We start from the raw sequence: 24532 nt of genomic DNA on the forward strand, positions 1-24532 counted from the left end.
TCATGTTACGAATAATTCCCTCAGACTTATGCGCTTTGGGGTGCCCTTGGTGGATATAATTAACATGAAAATCAAGAAACTCACGTCTCTTTTTTACGTGATCTGCTTCCACAATGTTCATAGGAATGATTCGACAATTCCTTCCAGTTTCCTACCGCTTCGGATGTAATTTGTAAATTTATTACGTCACTTTATCGTGCGGCAATGTCCCGGCTGATTCACGCTCCTTGTTATGATTTTCACTATCCATTATGCTTCAGTTTGCTTAAATAATCTGCGTCGTCCAAGTTCGTAGAAAGAATTCAATAAATATCTCATTATACAGTGCCATCGAGGGATTCAAAGATTTTAAATCACGTGATCCCTTCTAGCTTCCATGAGATCTGCTTCCAAAATATTCATAAATAGGATTAGATAATGTTCAACAGTCGAGAAAACTATAGGGAAAGCAATAAAACTTGCTTATCATGGGGCAAGTAAGGAATCCGCATGTACAATGTTCGTGAATTGCTTCAATGGATTGCTTCAGCATTCAACGGAATAGGGTGCCATTTGTGTAAATATCATGCGTGTAAATTGCGTGATATGTTTTAATTTTCACACCATATACATCCACCACGCTTGTCAGAAAGTTTAAAACCATTGGTGATTTTATAAAATTTGGTTGCCACGTGGCAAGTTCGCATAGCTTGGTTTTCTGCCTCTATAGTATTTTAGGACAGCTTCAATGGAATATCGCGTCCTTCAACTGTTTACTAAGCCGTCGTCGACTTAAACAGAAAATGAGAAGTATGTATTGGTTTCCATTTCATCTTTGAGCGTAATAATATGTGAAAGAATTGTAATAAATAGCTACAATCTAACAAGAATTAAAAACCAATTTTTACATCATACGAGAAGGTAGTTCTCATTTGTTCTGAGCCCATAATACTGGCAGAAAAGATTCAATGAATCTTCCCAAGGATAAGCGACGTCGCTGATGAGTTTATAAAATTAGGTTATCACGTGGCATATCCTCGTTGCTACGTGACTAACATACAGATTTATCGTGGGGAAGTTTGCATGGAATTCCACAGCCGTCATTGATTTGGGAAGACATTGGTGGTTGCATTAAAAACCTGAAAATCTCATGATTATATTCAGTTACCATATGATCTCCATTTGCTGTGCAAATAGGATATTTTAAGGCAATGTCTCAACGTGCAAGGGTTGGAAATGCCCTCAAAGGTTACACAAAAATTGCTAACCACGTATCACTCCCTGTTTAGCATAAAATATATTCTCGTCTACCATATTCGTAAGAAGGCTTCAAGGGATATTATCAGCCTTCTACAATTGCTATTGTTATATTTATCTAATAGGAAAATTACGTGGCATGTTTCGATTTCTACACCATCTGCCCTCATGCGTCCTGAGTCTAAATAGCGTTCGCTCGGAAAATGCTTACAAAAATGTATAGGGCTGAGAAGAGTCTACAACGAGAGCATACAAGTTTTTATACCTTTTTCTAAAGAATTATTGAAAGATTCTCGTATTTAAGTAATAAATAGCGTGTAATGTCCTAGTTTTTTAATTGGCCTAGCCGTTATGTTTAAGATGCAATTAGTTATGTGGGTAAACTTTTCTCGGGATTCCCACCGGGTTAATGTTTTAATATCGGCCAACGTTTCAAGTACCGTCTCGGCACTCATCTTCAGGGCTGAAACCCGGTGGGAATCCCGAGAAAAGTTTACCCACATTATTCGCCGGGAAAGCATTAAATCATATTTTGCAATTAGTTATGTTTAACAGATCGTAAATTGCGTAATAAGACCTAATATCCATGCTGACTGCATTTGTGAGATGATATCAATGAATGCTGCTTTCTTACAATGGTTTGGGATACCATTGATAGATTTAACGTATCGCGCCATAGTCCCATCATCTATGCTTTCCGTATCATTCATATTCATACGCGTGTATCAACGATTCCCCAAAATTGTCTAACATTTAAAATAACATTTGGGAATTAAAATAGTGCGGATTTCGTAAGCTTAAATTTTCATTACATAAGAATCCACCATGTTCTTAAGATCGAAATATTCCTATCCAGCTATGAATTCATCCAACCGTCATGGGTCTAGATGTTTGATCAATTGTTTATTTTGAAAATAATTTATCGTGAAGAACGCTCTGTTTAAAACTTCTGTCTTTCATTTCCGCAAGAAGACGTTATAAAAATTTTCCTACTGTCACAGGTTTACGACTATGGTTACGGTTTTAGGCGGATTAGGGTAAATAAAGGCATGATTAAACGTTTTTGAGTCTATAACGTTTGTCATCAATTACGAAAGGGTATTACGATTTTTGGTGCGAATCACGTGATTATTGGGCTTTCTTAGGACGTGGTGTACACTCACACCTTTTTCTTCACCGAAGTGAAAGATGGATATATCCAAAAAGAGGTCAACAAACACGACCACGAAGGTGAATTTTCCATGGAGGTTGAAAAAAAACATGAGGGCAATTTTTCATTCAACCTACGAGCGCTCAGCAAAAACACCATACCACATTATTAACCACAGGGGGTACTGCGTGGGTAGGGCAACTGCGCATCCACCGCACCACCCGCTCAAGTCATTTCTGATCGTAAGTTGTAAGTTTAAGGTTAGTAGCAATCTCAATAACTACACTGCCTCACTTTATTCTCCCACCAAGTGTGCACCGCGGAGCGACAACCAGAAAACACGCCGAAATGCTTCAGCACGACATGTCTTGACCTTAATTCCGATAAAAGAGAATTTTTTCAATGAACTGCGGCTATTGTGTGAAACAGAATGAAACATTACGCTCATTCCCATTAAAAACAAAAGAGGAGACACGCTGGTTTCTGGGAGTGTTCTGATCCATGACAACGCCCGTCATCTCATTTCTGATGCAGCCCAACAGCTCATTGAGCAATTTCAATGGGACATTTTCAATCACCCGCCGTGCAATGTTGACATAGGGCCGCGTGATTTCCATCTTTACGCTAAAATGAAGAAGTGGCCAGGTGGGAAGCACGTGAGCTTCAGGGCAAAGACAAATTCGTAGGACAACATCCCATGAAGAAGGTATAGTAAAGCTTGTCCGCAGGCACGACCAATTCCTCAATCGCCGAAGCGATTATGTCGAAAGGGCACTACTATTGCGCTCAATAATTAGCAATGAAATAATTTTTAATTAATCGCGTCGTCTTCTATTCATGACCCATCGGGGGTTGAAAAGAACCGCCCTCGTATATCGCCAATACCTAAATGCATCATGATACAACAAATCATGATACATTAGGGTATTTTCCTTCATCAAAGGAAACGAAAGCCAATAGTTGCGATTCGTTACCCACCAATTCTGAATTCATAATATACAAATTATTTGGTTTTACGAATCCCAGTTTAGACGAATGTTACTGGTCAATTTGAACCTCATTTGAAAAAGGTCAGATTGGCACCCATGCGATGCCACGTGACGTCACAGGGACCTAGATTCTATAGAGTAGCCAGGAGTTTTTCATCGTCTGAGATTGCCATTGCATACATATGGCACAGAGCTCAGGTAAACATTTCTTAATGATCACCTGTTAAAATTGCCTATGGTCGGAAAGTTTCCTTCGTTTAATAGGGTATTAATAATCCTTGTTAAAGCCAAGCGCTACCTGCTAGCAGCCTGCATCGTATCGGCGTTCATAGCCTCACACAAGGTGGACTCACACCGCGGCAGCTGGAGCCAGAATGACGTCAAACGGGCTTTTCCCAGCATTCATACTTAGCTGTCACATTTTCGCGTGCTTGAAAATTTTCACTTTTCATTTAATCGCGAAAATTAGTTATCGTATTTTAAAAATCTAAAAGCGTGAAATACGTCCTCCAGGAATAATAGCCTTTCGATTTAACCGATTGAAGAAATTAGAAACCGCCCTATTGGCACTAGAACGCTCCCTTTTGGCTGAACATTGGAAGAAATACCTACTGGGAAGAATCGAGTTATTTCTGGAATGCTGCTTCTTTTGCTAGGCATCTAGAATGTTTACCAGGGTCGCTCCGTGTTAAATGTCTGAGCTGTGTCCTACCACTAGAGCGATTGTACGACCGCCAAATACTGTCCACGAAGGTTGCTTTTTTACTATTTACCTCGACGCGCAATGCCGCGTAGACAGTGTTTTCTTTCGCATCGATTGGCACATTTATCCCGAGCCAGAGACGAAAGGGTTCGGGGAAATGCCATTGCGAGGCTGCTTTCCTTCTTCACTCCCCGAGTTGCGTAACACTAGACTCGTGTGCTGTCTGGATTCCTTCGAGGTCCTGCGCAAGCATTACCGAACGAAATAGCCCACCAAAGTCTTGTTTTTCGTGTTGGTAGGCACGAAGTCTCGCGAAATTACCGATCACTCTGGCTATGAAATTCTATCATTGGACTTAAACAACGTTCATTTGTGGAGCCAAGAGTGGGGACTCGAACTTAATCTGAGCAAATGTATGACGATAAATGCCTTGCGGAATTTTTCCAACTATAACCATGCAGTGGATAGTATTTACATAAGGACAACAGACGAAGTGAAGTACCTCGTAGTTACGATAACCTCGAACTTCTCGTGGGGAAAGTGGGATCCGGTGCAGAAATACTTAATCCGCGAACTGAAAAAAAAATACAAAGAAAGGCTGCGCGGTTCGTCAAAAACCGCTACGGGCGTAGAGACAGTGTTAATCAGATGTTAAGCGAATTAGGCTGGGAGGCGCTTGAGACTCGGAGGCTGCACGCTAGGCTTAGATTGCTTGAACAATTGAGAATGGATATCTTTAAGAGCGACACAGAGAACATAATATTAGAGCCACAGTATATTTCCAGGTCCTATAGAAGTGATAAATTAAGAGAGATGTTTTGCCGAACGGATAGATATGGGAATTCGTTTTTCCCCCGAACTATTAAGGACTAATAAACGCTAGTCCCAATTTCGTTAGAGCACTCCATTTTTTATGAGTATATGGCTGGTGTCCTAACACCTCCTGCCACACGCCTTTTAGGCGGCTTGCGGGGTATTATGTAGATGTAGATGAAAGTTATTATTATTTCCTATGAATTCGCTGAACTGACCGATGCTAAAGCCTGAATCACACGGTCATTCCTCAGAGTGATAGTTTTCCAGTAATAGTTTTACGGGGACCAAATAAGTGATCGCTGGAACCACGAATATTACAAAAGATGATCCTCAAGTTGGTCTCTAAATGAGTTGTCCCACACCGCGCATACCCGAATGAACAGAGTACGTAAACGAATTGATGCATTACATTACTCCTTACTTTAAATAAGAACTTTATACACTACTCATATTGAAGACGACATAATAGTACATTTTCACACAGACTTTCAGCAACCAACCGACCGATAGGGGACGTGTCATTTAAAGCCATCATCAGCGTGAAGATTCATAACTTTAATATCGAAAAGCGAAAGTAGTAATGGCGAACTAAATCCCAAAACCGGTTTATTCGAAAAGGCAGTACTCAAGCTGTGTTTTTATTCAAATTTATTTCTGTCAACCCTGATAATCACAAAAACCGATGATCGTACATAGTGGAGCATTTACTTCCAAGTTCTCCTAAAAAATCAAAACAGTAGAAAATAGATATGAAGTTCTACCTACGTTTCTACAGCATATATTTATCAATGGTTACCACGAATTCGATATCAGAGAGTAAAAATATTTCCATCATTTCGTTAAAAAATTGCTCTCTTTGATGCTATCCTACCATGCGACAAAATACAATTAGTTTCCAAGTAATGCTTTGTGTATATTATATCTTTTAGCATTCTGTGAGCTACAAAACATCGGAGATGTACTATATTAGCCATAAGAGTATATATTTTTGAAGATATTCTTTATCCAGCTGCTTTAGTCAACTTTTGTCTTGTATTAGACTACTACATTCGAAAAAGTAATTTAATTCAATTAAAAAAATTAATTCGCAAGCCAAAAAATTATCAAGGTGACACTTCCACTTTTTAATTAAATTTTACCACGCAATGCCTAGCTTTGCATTTTCATAATTAAATTTGATAGTATGAAAGTTTATGGGCCTTGAGAGAAATCATCACAACCTTTAGAACGGTCGTCGTTTGTGTTTTGATGCTAAGGTTATGGATATCAACGCTGAGGATGGCTTTAAATATTAATAAATACACGAAATAGAACACCTGTGCAATCAATTGCGATGTTTTTGAACAAAAATCTGTTAAGTCTATAAGTTAAATATATTTTGTCTCGAATAGTCGTTATTTGTCTTTCGATATAAAAGTTATGGATCTTAACGCTGATAATGGCTTTATATACCCGATAAATAGATGAAATATAACATATGTATCATCAATTTTAAAGTATTTGAAGTTGATATTAAGGTTATGGATCTTAACGCTGAGGATGGCTTTAAATATTAATGAATGCATGAAATAGAACACCTGTACAATCAATTTTGATGTTTTTGAAGAAAAATCGGTCAAGTCTAATGAGGGGAATATATTCTGTCACGAAGAGTCGTGTTTTGTCTCTCGATATTAAAGTTATAAATCTTAACGCTGATGATGGCTATAAATACCAATAAATAGATGAAGTAGAAAAAAGGTATAATTAATTTCAATGTGTTTGATGAACAATCGGCCAAGTTAAACGAGAAGGGTGGATATTTTCAGAACATTTTCAGGGAAACAACATTTGCCACGTCGGTTTGGCAGTGGGACCTTTCCGAAGGATGGTGACCAGAGTGGAGTAGGCATTGAGCAGAGGAGAGCGTGGGGTTGGGGCAATTCCCGCTTCTTTTGTTTTATCGATTCTCGCCTGCGTGAGCCAACTCGGAAATTCCCACCCTTCTTGGCGCGAATGCCATTCGACACGCACGGCGACCGCGGCTCATCGCCGTCGCTGTGTGCTCCGAGCCAAAGCCTTAATCACAGGATCAGTTTTTCTGTCCCTCTGAGGGGTAGCTATAGCGATAGCTTTTCAGGGACCAAGGATATGACCCTCGACCCACCATCACGTATACCTATTATTACAGAAAGGTCTTTTTCAGTCATTCCGTATATCGATGGCTAAGTTCTAACGACACGTATCTCAAAAATAGCAACTTTTCAGGAGAGCAGAAAAACAATATTTTTTTTACTTTTGCACTAAAATTAAAAACCAAAAGTTGATAAAACTGAAAAAGTAGCATTCATTCGTAAACAAAGAGTTTTTTTTGCATGTATTTTATTTTTTAAAATGTCATTACACTTTTTTTAAAATACCAATCTTAAAACGGCCGAATTTTGAGATAAGTGTTGTTAGAACTTACAATTTAGCCATCGATATGCCCCGTTAATACTGGACCAACAGTGATAAATGAGGTAACATTTGAAACGTTATATCACCGGCTTATGACGAAAACTACAATTTCAAATTTCACAATTTTTCCCATTTATTTCACTTAAAAGTTTCGATTTTTCCATATCGATTACTCGCTCGAGGTATATCGACTCCACACATTTTTATATTCTATACTACAAAAAGGTTTAAAAACCCGTTAAATACATAACTTACCCAAAGAAACGTAACAAAAGAAGGCAAAAATTAAATCTAAGAGTGCGAAGAATCTTTTACTTTCTCTAAAAGAGACATCGTGTCTAAGGAACGTAAAAGATAACGTATATCAATCAAAAATGTCCGCGGCACGGTGATGAGTCCAATGCCATCCACATTTTTGCAATATTTTGCAGTATAATGTTTGTAACTGTGAATAGAATCATTGAGATTTTATAAATTTGATAGATTATATCATCTATATACCATAAAGCCCATTACCGACCCACTCACTCACTCACTCATACATGTTCATTTGGGGTTGAACGAGACGAGATACGACTAAAAGAGCCACCAAAATATAATGACGGCGAGTCTATCGCTGGAAGGAAGATACAAACAAATAATCATAGCAGGATATTTGTTTATGCGAACAGAAGGAAAGAAATTGGAAAAGAACATAAAGGAATTAAAACGTAAATATATGAAAGGTAAGGTAAGAAATTTGCCACGTAACTTTTAAAAAGTCAATTTCTTAATGGCTTTTTTCCATATGAACAAAAATTTGTTTACATCAAAGCGTATTCAAACGAAAAGAGGAGAAAGATATGGTAGGAAATTACTTATTATTTCATTTCATAAATTACATTCTCTAAATAAAATTTCGGTGTTATCAAAATCGAAATTCCCATGAAGAAGTGACCAGCAGTCGGTCGCGAAACGTCGGTTCAATCTCCACTACGACACGCGGCATACACACGTACGTCACTCTTTTTAAATCCGCATGAGCCGCGAAATCTTCCATCAAGAAAATGAAAAGTGTGGTTGTTATTAATTCAACAGTTAACTAGTGCACATAATGCCATTTCAAAAGATGATTCGTGTTGTTGACTGTAGTTCCCGCCTTGTTGCCGATACGCAATTGCAGTAGAAAGAGCAAAAGTGAGTCATGTACATAAAATTCGGTAAAAACAGCTAATTATACCTTATTTACCCGTGAAACTCGGATCAATTTGTCCGTCAGCGACGCGAGTGGCAACTTTTGTAAACCCCTTTAAATGCGCGGTGAGAGACAGCACACTTAAAGGCAGACTTGAGGATGCTATTTCGTAATATTCGTGGTTTTACTGAAGCATTGGCGCTACGGTTCGACAGACTCGTTTCTTGCACGAGGAGAGCTTTTTAGCGCTGCATCGAAAAGAAAGAAAAGAAAACAGTGCCATCTGCGGAGAGACTGGAATAGCTCGGGTGGAAAAATATTCGAAAAGGAATCTCGCGCGGAGCTGTCAGAATGCGGAGGGTAGGTTTCGATCAACTGAGGCGAAGCATCCCTTTGTTTTGAATCATCTCTGGGTTGGAGATGCAACGTATGTCCTGTCCCAATCAAAAGGCTGTCACGAACACCGCGCAGCAGCTCACCGAAGATATATCAGAGGGTTTCTGCCACGACCTCACTAGTCAAAACAAGTACGCTATCCCGACTTTTCTAACCAATTAAAAAAATAATAATACAGCTATCACGGATAACGTCCTTCAACATTAAAATACAAAATTAGGATACGCGATATGTATCTACATAAATTGGCCAAATTATGCCTTCTGAATAATATACGTGCTGTGTCCTACATAGCCTACTTAATAACATCGGCAACTTGCTCTAGGCTCTCGTGTAATTGAGCGCAAAGATTACGATTATTATAGTTTGCCTAGTTGTCAACAGAATAAAAATAAATTTTAACTCTCAAATATTCTTCTTTCTAACGTAAAATGCCCACGAAGTTATATTCACGGAATGCATTGAATATAAATGGGGCAACCACTTAATTTTGGCAATGTACATAGTTTCGCATGCGTTTCAATTAATCGGAACATTCTGTAACTATGACACATCGGCGTATTAATATATATATCATGTAAGACATGTGGCACGATAAGGCAGAAGTTCTTAACACTAGTTAAATGAGACATTTTAATATTTCCACTGGATTTATTTTAACACGAGGGGTTTCGTTGTTACAAAGAACATTATCAAGTGCACTAATTGTTTTTGTCAGGGGCGCAGCTAGGAATTAAGGCTAGGGGGGTTTTAGGCGCAAAACACTGGGGTGTCTGAGGGTGTGGAATACCCTCCAGGGTAAGCGGAAGGTTCGGGGGACCTCCCTAGAAAAAATTCATATAAATGGTTCAAATGGTGAGTTTTGCGGCCCTCTGAGGGATATTTTATTAATATTTACACTATTCTATAAGTAATGTTAATCCAGTGAAATGAAATGGATTAAACTTCAAAATTTCTAAGAGCTCTGGGGGGGGGGTCATCCCCCAAAACCCCCCCTCGCTGCGCCACTGGTTTTTGTTACAAAGAAACGCGTCGTGTTAAAGTAAGTCCAGAGGAAATATTACAACGTATCATTTAACAAGTATTAATATTTTAAAACCCGACAAAGTAACCCGACTAAGCGGTTACAAAGTTGAAGACACATTTTTATTTAGACATTCAGCGAATTTGTCAAACCTAAAGACACAGTTGTCATAAGACAGAGTTGACAAATAGGTAGTAGGTTTGTTCTTAGGTAGGTAGTAGGCAGTGGCGCCGACTCCTTGAGGACTGAGGGGGCCCAAGCCCCCCCAAAAATTCGTCACGGGGGGAGGAAAAGATGTCAGGCTTGTCAATTTTTCCCGGAGTGTCGAGGTATCGAGAATCGAGTTTTCATGGTTCTGATGTTGATCATATGACTCTTCTAAAATGCTTAAAAAAACTTTAAAACTCACTATTTATAAAATTTCCCGGGGCAAGATCCCAGTATTTGTCCCCCCAATAATTTTTATTAGTCGCCAGCCCTGGTAGTTGATATAGTTGACAACAGTAGGTTTGACAAATTTGCTTAGGGTTTGATTAGGTAAAGGTATGAAAAGTTCGCTTAGATTTCAATTACGTTTAGATTTGACATATTCGTCATGAATATAGATTGATCGTAAATAACCACTGCCGCCTCTTGAGTTTTCGGGTCGTCCGTGTTGAGTTCGTGTGTACGAGAGTAGAATGGCGACGACGGCAGAGGGAAGTTGTATTATGCGATCGATGGTCGGAGTGGCGGAAAAGCGGCGTCGGCGGCAGCCAGCCTTGAAAAATAATTTCAAGTGGAACTCTCGTCGACGCATCGGCTGCAGAGGCTCCCCACTGCAGCGACTCGGAAGGAAACGACCCATTCCGGCGATTCTTTCCAGAAAGACGTCTTCAACGCTTGGTCATTCAGCTTCCATGATTTGAGCGTTTAGTACGAATCTCGAGCAACCGCAAAGACCTTCAGGAGTCGGCGAAAAGTTCAAAGTTCACCTCGAAAGAGCTTTCCCCCCGATTTAGCGGTTACAAACCTTAAGGCACAGCTGTCTGTAGACTCTTAGCGAATTTGTGAGACCTAAATGAGAAGAATGCTGGTGAATTTGTCAAACCTAAAGACACAGTGGTCAACAGACACAGTAGTCAAAAGACAAGAGTTGACAAATAGGTAGTAGGTTTGTTGGTTGGTAGGTAGTAGGTTGACACAGTTGACAAGAGTAGGTTTGAAAAAGCCGCTTAGGTTCCGATTATGTTTAAGCTTGACAAATTTGCCATGGAAAATAATTTGGCTCAGCCGGGATTCGAACCCAGATAACCCGATTTCTGGACAGGTGTGCTACCAGTTACACCAGTAAGCCATCTTCCCGGGCGAATCTCAGACAGGGTATACCTAACAACAACAAAAAAAACGAAAAAAAACACCAGTCCGGTAAACCGACTCTGAGATCTAACTACCTGAAAAAATGAATTAATGGTGTAACTGGTAGCATGCCTGAATGGCAACGGGAGATCCGGGTTCGGATTCCAGCTAGGCAAATGATTTTTTCATGCAGTGCTTTCTAAAGGCAAAGGTATGTAAAATGAACCGCGTGCGTCCGCTGTGAATGGTTGATCTTACTAACATACAATTTTCAAATTTAATGCAACCGGCATATTCTACGCAAAAAATAAGAGCATGCACGCGTGGAATGTTATGATAATATGGGGGTGCGCATAAAGTTGAATTGAGTCCATGATCGAGCGTTATATACGAAATCTTTACAAAAACATAATGGAGAGAAGAATACGCCGCAAATACGACAGCGAATACCTAGTTACTTTCCCTTAACCAAACATTTCTAGCTTTCAGGCCTTTAAAATAATATTCATATTTACGTCACCAATGTCAAGGGTGGACTTGGTGGAAAATTACCACAAAAAATGCGAAAACTCACCTATTAATGGATTGGCAAATAATATCCCTTTCATTTAGCTTTGCTATGGTATTTGAGTAATCACTCGCCATTATTCAACTATACAATCACGCAAATCCATTATAATAACACAATATACATAGCACACTTTCTTTATTCATAAATTCTTCTTCGCACCGTAGTCTGAAATAAAAAAGTGGTTAAAATGTATGATACGTCATTTGGGAACATTAAATTCAGAAAAAATACTTTTAAAAAATGCGGAACACAATATCATGTTCGTTCCTCGGAGTCTATATACGACCATACAGGCATAACAAAGATTCCTTAAGTACGTTAATTTTGGGTTTTGTTGGAAAATATTACAGATCAGGAAGCAGCCCACGCTCTTCAAATATGAGATTAAAAATGGATTCAAGTTATGTTGTCTTTTTTTCAACGTCGGCTTACCTTGGTGAAAACGCTTCATATTGACTTGGAAAGATTTGTAATTTTTACAAATACAACTTTACTACCATTGGTTTCATCACCAAACGATATCTCAGGAAAAATACAGGAAAATACGTGTAATTGCATAAATTACACCGGTATTTTACCTCAGGATGTTCGAAAAAGACTACTCAGGTAATAACGGCATAGTTCATGTGAAAATTAAAGATTTTTTTCACAAAACTATTCCGTCTTTTCGCAAATGATTATATCGACACCATGTCTATCGATGACTTAAGTGATCACATTGCCATTGACGAAATCATCACGACTTTCAGAACCCAATGCAGGCATCAATTAATACTTTTCTGTTCGTCGTTGAGCTGTGGAATACTAATGATGAACTGATTATCGAATTTTAATTGTTAACTTAGTAATCACAAGAAGATCGAATGCACCACTGCGCTCTTGATAACATTAAACGTAATAAATACCCGCTATCGAAAAATTACAAACGACTTCAATAAAAGCTGCTTGGTTATGGACGTTCAACTGAAAACGAAGGTCATTAAAAATATGAATCATTTAATTATTGCACCTTATTAATGAGGTTCTTTCGTGACTGAGCGAATCAAAACCTATCAAATTATTTCCAATTAACACATAAATCCAACTTTAAAAAACTACTTTAGAATTTCTATGCTAAAATTGAATTAGGCAATCACACATGAAGGCTGAGTCCACTTTCAAACATTCTTATTAAACTAAGATGAGCGGTTAAGTCCTTCCTAATACGCAATACAATCACATAGGAGGAATAGGAGGGATTATACGCACATAGCAAAACCCAAATGATATTTTCAAGCAAATACCACTACTTACAACTATCAAACTACATCCTGCAACTCCTAAATGCAGATTCTGCCATATATGGATATCACTAATTGTAAGTAAGTAATCAGTTTAAAATGGTACAATTTTTCCACGTTTCCTCGAAACGAAGTGCTCGTATCTCGATTCCATGCAACAGCTAAAAGACGGATATGTGCAATTGTGCATACAACCTGTTTAATGTCCTACTTTTATTACGAGTTATCTTTTCCATTTACCAACGGGGAAGAATATTCATATCATTGCCCAACATAGATATGCTTGTACCGGTCCGCGGGGCTACGCACAAAACTATTACTTATTTACAATGTTTTGAACAAACAATGAAAGCAATTCCATGATAAAGAGCTATATTTGAACTCGTATTTTAAGAGTGAAACTTTTAAACTGATGGAATACAAAGTCCACGAGTGTTAATCGATTTCAATTCGCTTCAAGGAAATTAAAAACAAAAAGATGGTTGCGGGTGGACTAATATGCCTAAAAGTTAAGAAAGTAAAATCAACTTCACGTTTACATCTTAACGACTGTATCTCCTTTCAATTTTATTTCCCCTTTACTTCTTCAGAAATATTTGTGGCAGAGTCCTGAAGAAGCTGGGACTCGTCAATCGTGTTATGGGGAAGACTTTCGGAATGAAAAAGTGAAAGGGAGGTGCTCTATCACAATCGTCGGGCCACAACTTCAACACGCAGCCAGAATTTAGGATCCGGCTCAGACTGATTGAATCCGAGAACTATTAAGTTATAAACTTGATAGTTAAAGTACTAAAACTTACACCATAAATACATACAAATACAAAAGAAAGCTGCCTGATTCGTTAATAACTTCTACGGACGTACAGAAATCATTACACAGGCGTTCAGAAAATTAGAGTCCGAGCCGCTTAACCTTTGGGCTTGCGAGAGTTCACGATTATAGCTGCCAGCCGGTGCAGAAGAGACCCCCTGCCACGAGGGCTGGTGTAGTAGAGTTAAGCCCCTTAACGATCCTTATGGCGAGGGAAAGTGCCCAATAGCAAGATATCCTGGTATTAATAACAATTTTGGATAAATGCCGCAGTCAGCGTGCAAAACATAAAAACGTTCCCGCTCTCTAACGGTTAAGACTCGGAGGCCTCAAAAGCTGGGCTTACATTGCTTGAGTTATTGGGAATAGATAGCTTTCACTTCAGAGAGGTGCTATTTCGCACTCATCCGACCACACCTTGAATATGTAGCGAACATATGGGATCCGGTGCAGAAAGACTTAATCCGTGAACTGAATAAAATAGAAGCTAAGGAAGGCTGCGCCATTGATCAAAAGCTGCTATGGGCGCACAGACAGCGAGACCGCGTTACCCAGAAGTTAAGGCTGGGAGCCGCTAGAGACTTTGAGGCTGCGCGCTTGGCTTAGATTGCTTGAACAATTGAGAATAGATATCTTTAAGAGCGATACAGAGAACATAATAATAGAGCCACACTATATTTCCAGGTCCGATAGAAGCGATAAATTAAGTTAGATGCTTTGCCGAACGGATAGATATGCGAATTCGTTTTTCCCCCGAACCATAAAGGACTTTAATAAACGCTAGTCCCAACCTCGTTAGAGCCCTACATTTTTTTTATAGCTGTAAACGGCAACACGGAGACCATCATATTTGAAAGAACCCCACTATATTTCCATGTACAACAGGAACGATGAATAAAGGGATATATTTTACCGAACGGGTGGATAGAGAGGAATTCGTTTGTCCCCCAAGCAATACATGACTTAAATGCTAGGCGGAACTTGGTTAGAGCTTTTCCTTTTTAATTGACGGCTGGTGTCCTGACAACCCCCGCGATACACCAATTGAGGTGGCTTGCGAGGTAGTATGTAGATGCTGTCTCAACAAATTTCACCCGAAAAAATTTACTCATTCGCGTCAGTATATAGATACTGATTCATATCCTGCCCATAAAGTCTGATCCATTTCCTTCCCCCTTCTATAATTACCTGATACCTTTCCTTGGACTCACTGTTTTTTTCATCTCATCATAGTGATTGTTTATTCCTCGAGGTTAATACCACGAGTCAGAAATAGACTAGTATTTAAGGCTAACGTATACAATAATTATACTCTCATTTGAGAATGGGTTTACCGATTTATCTTGTGCATAACTTCGCATCCGTGAATGCGAAAACATACACAACGTCACTCCTTTATTCAAAGCTTCTACTATAATAAGATTTGTTTACAACTAAGGATAAGCTTTTTACGGCGTCCATTGGCCGTATGGAAGGTTGAAAAATCAAAAAACTGTTCGTAAATGAATCAGATTCATGTGGAAGTTTCCTTTTTATTGATTTCTTCGTATTATTATTCAAAACGATATCGACTGGATCTAAAAAAAATATTCATTCTGACTCCTTCGATATTAATATGGCCACTAACTCAATGGGACCGAAAAAGAATTAATTAAGCTAAAAAAAAACATGTTAATAAACACTTCCAATTTTCCTCACTCGAAAAATCGTTTTAGAGATATGGTAATCTCACTACATCGGCCGGCGGGCGAGGGGCGGACTCAGGAGCTGCTAGAAATGAAGGAAATAGCCCGCGGTCATCCAACTCCGATGAAAAGCGAAAACACGAAGATATTTTTGACACGAAGAGCGTGCGGAAAAGGGGAACAGCTAAGTGTGTACGATTTTTACACAAACTTTCAATAATTTATAGCATTGGAATGGAATAAAAATAATAATTATGGGATAAGGAAATTCTACAGAGGAGAATAATAATAAACTACAGGAATAGTTATGAGGGGTACACTGTTCGACGAGTCACGCAACCTTGCTTCGAGGAAAACAACACAGGACGCAAGGAAATTTGGGAAATCGAGTTTCTTTTTTTTTATTTTTACCACGCCCCCAATCCTATTTCCCATAAGTCCGCGGGTGGAAAACACGAAAATATCAACCTAAAACCCATGCATACATTCACGAAAATCTCGGACATTTTTCGTTCTTCTCGGTGTCAGCGACCTGAATGACGAGGCGTTTGGTCGATTTTAGTCACAGCGATGTGAAGAAATATTCAAATTTTTAATATTAAATAATTCGTAACACGAGAAAAAAATTTGCCCATTATATTCTACACTTGCAAAATTTTCTTCCGACCTAAAATTAATACTTGAAGGCGTTAGTTAGTGGAATTTGGTATATATGGCGAAAGAAATCATTTATTATGCTCTACACTTAAAAGCTCTACTTACGACCTTAATCTAAAGGTTGATGGCGTAACTTTGTGGAATTTGGTTAAATAATGACAAAATTTGCAAATTTTATTTAATTATAAATAGTATTCAATTATGAAATTGACGTATTGGAAATAAATTTATAAGAAAATATATATTTTTCCATATAAAATTATGAAATTGATTGTCCAAGTGCCATCCGATTAATTTATTCCTTTTATAATCCATTCTTTTCCTCACTGACTAAAAGTTACAACTAGAACTTAATAAGATTACATTCAAGGACTACCCAATCACCGGTGGTCATTTCATAAATAAAATAAAAGAAAAGTGAAATATAATTTAAGAAGAGTGAGACCCTATGAATGTTAAATATTATCACAGAGAATGAAGGGGTATAGATGGGACCTCGAAGCTCTTCAGCGGATTCTAAACATCTCTATATCATATCTTAAACTCGCACATGGGATCAGCGCAACAGCGTATGTACAGAACTGATTCGTATCCCAAAGCTTATCATGAACACAACGATATAATATTCATAAGGCAACCATCCTAATGGCATACACTTATACAGTGTCGTGCAATATGTAGAGTAGACTTTTTTGTCTTTTCGTAAATTTTCCATTGCCCATTTACTCAATGTGGTTGAATGAGAATCTCAAACGTAAGCTTGACCGTGAGCTTATGTTTACCTGTAAAACCAGGAAACATTTTATCAAGGCACAACAGGTATATTAAATATGGTTTAGTTTCCTTGTGATTTGGACTCAAAAATGTGTACCCTTCACCCTCAACACATACAGCTATATAGAATAGTCCGTGATGAAGTCATTGAGGTTAAAAGTTGACATATCGTTCCCTGCAATTCCAATAGAACGTGAATATACCCTTTAGGAGTACGGCTCATTATGTTTGAATCGTCATTAAGTACAATTTACTTTTCTCTTATTTTATTTATGAAATCCCCAAGTTATTAAGTGTTTTACTCATATCGAATTATTTCAAATGAAAGAAAATAAGAAATGCCAAGTAATACATTTTCTATGTTCAAATAGTCTCAGCAAAGATATTTCAGATGTAACGATCCATTGTATGCTGTATTAAACCTTCGTTTCCATTAATGTTTGATAGAAACAATAAACTTTGTATTTTTTCCCACTTACGACTTATTTTTCCCACTCCACATATGTATAATGCATGGAATTTGTCCAGATGGCTGCATAAAAATAAACCACATATCTTAGCATCTGCTAAATAAAATCTCCAATTTCGTAACTCTCACCGTTTCAATACCACACTTTTCCATTATCATCGCTATTTTGCAATTAATGACATAGATAAGATTCCATAACTTATCACACCTAGATGGATAGCCATGTCCTACGAGGATGATAAGATGTAAAGTTTGAGATGTGGGCATGAGATATTATGACGTGTCACTGGAATAGAGAAAAATAATGGCTTAGTGACCGGCTGAGGAAAGAAATATGGAGTAGACTCCGGTCACCATAACTACTAGATAATAGAGGCAGTTGCCCACTTAGGATGAATCTCCTATAACAGAACGCAACTGAGGAATAATGGAGTTTTTAAACACTATAAACCGAATTTGTGAATTATCTCCCTGCGAAGAAATAATCTTGAGCACCTATCCCCTTTCATCGTGTGCTTAAGTAAAAACCACATGTCCACATGTGGAGTGGATACAATGAATCGTAACAAGGAAAAAACAAATGCAAAGAATATTCTCTGTATTTAAAAAGTAATTGCATTCCAGATTTAACACTTAGCGGAACAATGGATTTTGATACCTGAAATATCTTTGTTGAAAATAATTTAGCATTGAAAATTTATTAATTGAAATTTCTAATTGACATTTCTGTAATGATTCGTCATGAGTAAATCACCTGGCTAACTTAAGAATTAACATTAGGAACGGTATTCTCAAAGAATATATATTCACGTTCTATTCGAAAAGCAGAAAAGTATGCACAAAATTTTCATATCAATGCGTGAAGGCTGAGACAAACTTTTATTATTTTTAATATACCCTCAGAATTTAAGTAAATGTCTAAAATTTCACTATTTATTAAATAATATAATATAATAATTCAATTTATTCTTCCGTGCATACATATTTTTTTACAGATTATTACATCCATTCAAGGAAGTAAGGAAGCCTATAAGGCAATAAGCCTGTGTTTAGGCTAACTTCAAATTTCATAAATTGCGGAAATGATAACACATGGAACCATAATACACAATACCTTGAGAAAAAAACATTATGTGGGTAATAATATATATAACTGAGCTGACCGTTAGATGAAATACAACGTGTAATGTACAACACATATGATGCCAAGTGTATTTTCTGCAATATACCGACCCTTTACGATAACTTTTCGATGTCATCAAAAGTCATTACCCATTTCTTTATCAACCTTTTGTATTTACCAAAAAAATTTGTCTCAGTAATTGTATTTGGTAGCATATTATACAATTTTGGTCCCATATACAAAAAACTCCTTTTGTACATCGCGTAATTAGGCTTGTGAATAGGGATCGAGAAACCTCTACGAAAGTTAAACAACACATTGCTCCCATATATTTTTGGGCTGTATCCACTACGCAAAAAAAGCATTTTTAACACTTTATAACAATACATATATATTAACGGGAGTATGTTAAGTTCGATGAATTCGAGATAAGAGAACAACAATTGTCTACTTTGTTCCCCACACTTGTTCTTCCATGCTTTCATAAATGCCTTATGTGTATTTGTGGGATTACTAGCCGATTATTACGGAATGATTGACTGCGGAACTTCACAGGGGTAGACTTACAATAAGCCCGCTGATTCCCTACCCGTGAAAACAAAGGCAGAAACCATATGCATACCTCCCTGACCTTGGAATTTTTCTTTCACAGACTCGTACCACGCGTTATCAGCCTCACAGAGAGTCCATCTCTCGTCACTCCGCGGGCGAGCAACCTGACCTCGAAATGCACGGGCGTAGATGAAGAGCAAGTCCTCTCGTCAAGTCGGCATTTTTGTATCTGACAAATAGCACGTGGCTTGATGGAAAGCAATCTCGAAGGGCGTTCCGAGAGAAAAGGGCGACAAGATAGAACGACATAATTAAAACTTAAACGTACAAAATCACGTATGATCTTAGGTTTTCCCGGCGTATCAGGTGCAGAAAAGTATCTCGGGTTTTCCACCGGTTGATGTCGTCCATGTCTCCCAACGTTTCGTACATTTCTTTTCATTCATCATCATGAATTTCATTCGGAAGATCCCCTGAGGATGATCGGCAAGTCGCTGCTCGAAACGTCGGGAGACATCAACCGGTGGAAAACCCGAAAAACTTTTCTGCATACAAAATCACATTAGTTTCCCGTTAATTCGTTAGCTTACTTACTTACTAAAACCAGGCAGTATATTTATTTTGCTCGCCGTGTTTGTGTGGTGGATAAAGGAACATAATGATACCCTTCATGCCTAAATAAAAAAACTCAGATGGTTCAATTAAATGTGGGAATTCCATGAATCGACTTGCAATTGGCCCACAGATTTTTTACTCGCACAACTATTGGCATAAAAATCACTAGCGTTCGTCCTTGGCCTTTGAATATTTCTTCATGCAATTTTTCAAACACTAGATATCGATACAATGCACGGTATCCACTTCGGCATAATGAATGGCATTAGCACAAATGGATGAATGAAAAAATTTCACGCCTTTACACCTGCTATAGAAAATAACCTATATTAACACTGACCGTTTATGTACCACACTTTTCCATTATCACGGCTATTTCGCATTCACTGAAATAGATAATATAATGGATGCAGCCGTCTATTTGGGATGTATCTCCATGAACAAAACACAACTGAGGAAGTCTGCAGTTTTTCAAACACTATAGAAATAGATTTTTTAACTTTGTACTTCTAATACCTCTCTATAGAATTAATCGTCAGCTATCATCTTCTTTCATCGTCTTTCGAGGAGGTGCTCAAGTGATGAATACATATCCCATTCGTGACAGCTGAAAGAAAGTCGACATGTTTAAGCTATGGGTAAAATAAACAGTTATGGATACCCTAAAACGAAAAGTTAAATGAATTTTTCTCGGGTTTTCAACTGGTTAGGGTCTGCATGTAGAATGGCGAAATTTCTTTGGGAGATTTTCTCAACATCTTAGGGTCTGACGATACAGATTTCAGTATTGTTACGGTAATTTACATCATCCTTCATTTAGGTGGTCCCTGATTGATTCTTTTCGTTGTTGGCTTTCCTATTTTTTTATGGTCGAGTTCCAAGTGGTGATTATTGATAGAGTCCTTGATCTCTATTCATTTTATTGGGATGAAGCCGGAACTTTCTTCTTCAGTCATTCAGTCCCAATTACCACAAGGAATTCTGATTTGGGTGATTTCTTCCTAATGAATGTTGTGGAAACTAAAGATTCTACCCCCCTAAACAAGCTTACAAGGCTTACCATACAGGGGGAATTTATAGCACTGGAGCACAATGTGCACAAATGATCATAACAATACTCTACCGGCACAACTAAAGGCGGGAAAAAAACTTGCATTTGCTCATGGCCTTCGAGTTCATCTTTTGTATACTCGCACCGAGCTTAATCAGCCTCGAAGAGACCTTTCCGTTCCCTTGCGGGCTGGCAACCTGACCTAGAAGTGCTCGGACTTTAAAGCAAAGCCATCACTCTCGTCACCTCAGCCTTTTTTTTCTTCATTCTCCAGACAATCAAGGTGACGGCTGATAGTTGAAAGTAGGCTTCCGTTTGAAAAAAAAAGGAAAAACATGACACCGCAATGCAGAAAAATAAAATTAAAGGCACGCTTTAAAATAGAATTTTGAATGAATTAATAACATAAAACAATAACATAAAAAGTAGAAAGAAATTATGAAAAAAAGTGCCGCACGTGAGTTTCGACTTCTGGTCACAGCCATGGCTATCAGACATCTTCACCGGTAGACTAGCGCTCATTATTTCAAATAACGCACTTATATGGGAATACATTACACTTCTAAATATTTGACCGAGTTTTTTGTTTGAACTATTGGTTGCATAACCAATAAAAATAGGCGATTCGAGGATATCTCCCGATGGACAAAAACAATACAAAATTTGTTTGAATTCTGACACCCGGTTTTCGGACACTCCCCTTGTGAGAAAAAATCGGCAAGTTGTTAAATAAATAATATAAATATGAATACCCTAAAACAAGCTTATAAGGTACACTTTACAGTGGGAAATCACAGCACTAGAGACTAATAACGAACACACTGATATTCTACCGGCACAATAAATGACTGGAAAAACGTTGTATTTTTTCACGGCCATGGTCTGTATGCAGGCGCGCTGCTATTAATTACGGCTAGAGGGGGGTATTACGCGCAATTAATACTGAGGGCACGGAATACGGGAGATGCGGGTGCCCTCCCCCGACAATTTTTCAGATGAATGGTTCAAAATGGTCAATTTTACGGATTTCTGAAGGATATTTTATTAATTCTTACACTATTATGTACGTAATATTTATCCAATTATGTAAAAAATAGATTAAATTTTAAAATTTCTCTTGAGTTCTAGAGGGAATTTCATCCCCAAACATCCCCCCTCGCTGCGTCACTGTCCGTACGTATCTTTTGGTATATATGGACCTTATTCATGTCCTTCTAGTGTATCTTTTGTACAATCGCACCACGCTTAATCAGCCTCAAAGAGGGCATTCCGTTCCCTTGCGGGGAGGCTACCTGACCTGGAAGTGCTCGGACTTAAATGCAAAGCTATCACTCTCGTCACCTCAGTGTTTTTTTTCTCTCTCTCTAGACAATCAGCATGTGGCGTGAAAGAAAGCAATCTGGGTAGGGCGCACCCGTGAGAAGAGAGGGTGGGACTACGTCATCAAAACAAACAGCTGCGTTGCCAAGTCGCCCTTTTGCGAGCGTAAGCAGGGGCAAGGGCCACTCCAGGGGAGAGGGGGGAGGGGTGCGCTTCCTCTTCTGACCCCACCTCAACACTGCCACTCCACCAGCCCCGCCCCACTTCAGTCCAAAGGGAGAGAGAGGAGGGTGGGGGAACAAGATGGGGGTAGAGGGAGAAATTTTAACCCATTATAACCCAATGTTGCTCCTAAGCAACATCAAAAATATTTAAACTTTCAGCCATATTTAGGAAGTATCTAAACTACGCATTATTTTGTAGAGTAAATTTTAATCGCGAAATATTTAGCTGCCACGATAATTATGATTGAGTGTAAAATTTTCAAGTTTAAAAAATGAAAAATCTTCAAATTTGACTTCTTCCACAATCAGCTCTGGGTTAGAAAGGGTTTAAGTGTGTGGAAGGGTGGGAAATAAGTTAGCTCTCCCATGGTGCATGCGGGACTTCAAAGGTAGGTTTATGTGCAAATATTATCGATGAATTAACCGCAAAGTAATATTCCAATAGCCGAAACAATTACGAGGGACGTATTTACGTATTTTTTTTTCAACCTCCGATAGCTCAGCAAAAACACCATACAATCGACAGGAGGGTACTGCGCAGATACGGCAACTGCGCATCCTCCGCACCACGCTGAAGTCATTCCTGATCTTAAGTTTTTATTTTAAGGTTAGCAGCAGTCTCACTAACTACACTTCCTCAATGGATTCTCCCGCGAAGTGTGCACTGCGGTGCGACAGCCAGAAAACTCGCCGAATGGCTTCAGCATTGACATGTCTCGACCTTGATGCCGATTAAAGAGAATATTTTTAATGCACTGTGGCTACAGTGTGAAACAGTGTAAAACATTACGCCCATTTCAATTCAAAATAAAAGAGGAGACATGCTGACCTTAGGAAGTGCTCTGATCCACGACAACGACCGTCATCTCAACGCTGATGCAGCCCAAGTGCTCCTTGAGCAATTTCAATGGGACATTTTCGATCATCCGCCGTGCAATGCTGACATAGTGCCGTGTAACTTCTACCTTAACATGTCTCGACCTTTATGCCGATAAAAGAAAATTTTTCGTCAATGCAATTTGTATAGTGTGTGAAACATTACACCCATCCACACGCTTTGAGCTTCAGAACTAAGGGAAATTTCATTGGAGGTCACTGGCGGCAACATTCCATGAAGGAGGTAGAGTAAAACTTGTTCACCAATACCTCAACTGCCGAGGCGATTATGTCGAAAGGATACCACAGTTTGCTCAACATGTGGCAATGAAATAATTTTTATCATTCACTTCGTCCACTGTTCATGACCCATCAGAGGTAAAAAAAACGCCCCTCGTATAATTTATTTGTTAAGAGTACGCCATTGGCTCGTCCTTGTACACCTTCTTGTAGAACTAAAGTATGGCATTTGGAGGAGGCGACCGACAGCTGAGGTCATTTGCGCCATGAGAGAAAGAAGAGTGGAAAGAAACCCTGCGCATTGCATCATGGGCGCACCCAGCGAGGGGCAGGGGGGGCAGCTGCCCTCCCCTAGAAGCAAAAATCGCAAAAGCCTTTAAGCAAAATCAGCACTGAATTGAAGCGAAAGTATTCAACAATTTTTTTTAAACCCGCGAAAAATGATATACATTAGTATAAGATATGTAACTTAAATAAAACTATTTTCTCATAAACTAATAAAGCGCTGTCGATTTTTTTAAAAATATACCTCAAGGAATATGCGAATGCTGGATTTTTGGGGACATAGCGTTTGTGGCGCCTTCTCTCGCTTGAAAGGCGATAACATTTAATAGATCCACGCTTTTTTTATTTGTCTTCGAAATTAAGTTGAGCGGCTGGGTATTGGTATTAATTGGTCTCAGTCCATTTATAAAAAAAATGCCGTTTTAATTTGTTTAAGTTTGTTGGGTTCAAAGCCTCAAAATCAGAAAGGGAGGAGCTACAATTCTAGGGTATGGGTCAAAATACGAAAAAACGGCTATATTTCACAAGTTCATCCGTAATTAATTTTATATTTCTCTCCATTACGTAAATATTCAATTAAAAAGGTTCTCGTAACGCTTATACATCATCGTGGTTACTAAGACGACCTTGGGTATTTTTGATGGCGAATATGCGTGTTGTCCGTCTATTCCGCCCATTTAAACGACATTATGTGTTTTTTTCGCTTTTTAAGCAACTTATGGACCCAATACTAGAAC

At 38.5% G+C, this 24532-nt stretch overlaps 1 protein-coding gene across 8 annotated transcripts in view; it reads left to right on the forward strand.

Annotated features, from left to right (window-relative positions):
• The window catches only part of LOC124168785 (voltage-dependent L-type calcium channel subunit beta-1), a 788354-nt gene that overhangs the window by 663339 nt on the left and 100483 nt on the right, over positions 1–24532 (forward strand). The window lies entirely within an intron of this gene.

Source organism: Ischnura elegans, chromosome 12 (genome assembly GCF_921293095.1).
Source record: "Ischnura elegans chromosome 12, ioIscEleg1.1, whole genome shotgun sequence".
Taxonomy (NCBI): Eukaryota; Metazoa; Arthropoda; class Insecta; order Odonata; family Coenagrionidae; genus Ischnura; species Ischnura elegans.